Source organism: Mustela putorius, unplaced genomic scaffold (genome assembly GCF_011764305.1).
Source record: "Mustela putorius furo isolate JIRA1106 unplaced genomic scaffold, ASM1176430v1.1 tig00003859_pilon_pilon_pilon, whole genome shotgun sequence".
In the NCBI taxonomy this organism is placed as follows: domain Eukaryota; kingdom Metazoa; phylum Chordata; class Mammalia; order Carnivora; family Mustelidae; genus Mustela; species Mustela putorius.
This window is the reverse complement of record NW_025422011.1, coordinates 16,858,230-16,859,346: the sequence shown is the minus strand read 5'-3', so window position 1 is coordinate 16,859,346 and position 1,117 is coordinate 16,858,230. Positions and strand designations below refer to the sequence as shown.

At 36.8% G+C, this 1,117-nt stretch overlaps 1 non-coding gene across 1 annotated transcript; it reads right to left on the bottom strand.

The window, feature by feature from the left end:
* Positions 1 to 381: 381 nt before the first annotated feature.
* On the bottom strand, positions 382 to 485 carry LOC123387799. The gene has a single exon (XR_006602287.1). It is a non-coding gene; the product is annotated as a U6 spliceosomal RNA (small nuclear RNA).
* Between the last annotated feature and the right edge of the window lie 632 nt (positions 486 to 1,117).

Below are 1,117 nucleotides of genomic sequence, written 5' to 3'. Positions count from 1 at the left end.
AAAGAAAATGAAATTTTTATTGTGCACTCCTTATATACCAGACTTGGTCATGGATGCTTTCATAAACACCACGTTACCTACATTTCACAACAAACCTGTGAGTTAGAATTGCCAGTTTACAAATGGAAAATATAGAGGCTTGGAAAAACTCAAATAACTTTTAGGACAGCTTATAGATAGTGTGTGTCTAAAACCAGGATTCGTGTCTTTCTGTCAAACTGCAAGGTCCTGACTCAAAGTACTTTCTCCAATAAGAGGCTATATATTAGGGAATGGAAGCTTTGGGGAGAAATTCAGAATTTTTCTCATTAAATAATCATTTAAGAGATGTCGAAGTCTTCAACCACAAGTCTTTTATTATTTATCTATTTATTTGTTTATTAAAATATGGAACACTGCATGAGTTTTCATGTCAGCCTGCACAGGGATTGTGCTAATCTTCTCTGTATTGGTCCAGTTTTAGTATGGGAGCTGCCAATGAACACTAAATAATATTTTAGTTTATTCTATAAAGTATGCATTAATCATATTTTTCTTGAACTATATATGTCTCTCTATATATGTATATATATGAACTATATATGTCTTTTTATTAAAAATTCTAAAACAGGGCGTCTTGATGGCTCAGTGGGTTAAGCCTCTGCCTTTGTCTCAGGTCATGATCTCAGGGTCCTGGGATTGAGTCCCATATTGGGCTCTCTGCTCAGCAGGGAGCCTGCTTGCCCCTCTCTCTCTCTCTGCCTGCCTCTGCCTGCTTGTGATCTCTGTCTGTCAAATAAATAAATAAAATCTTTAAAACAAAATTCTAAAACATTTTGCTTGGACAGGACCTGCTGCCCTGTCCTTCCCTTTATCCTGGGACTCTGCGTTACTTTGGGAATGAGTTATGACCCAGGAAGTCAGTTGGTAGGGAGAAAGACAGGTCTGAAAGTTGTCACTAGAAGGGATTTTATCATATAGAAATGAGTAAGGTGACAACATGTGAGTAAGGTTGTTCACTGCAGTATGAGTTATAGTGGCAAAATTTAGCAGTACCCAAATGTCCAACACAAGAGTTTAGATATATAAGAAGCTCCTTTGTACAATGGAAACTTTTTCCGTGTTTAAAAATAGTGGT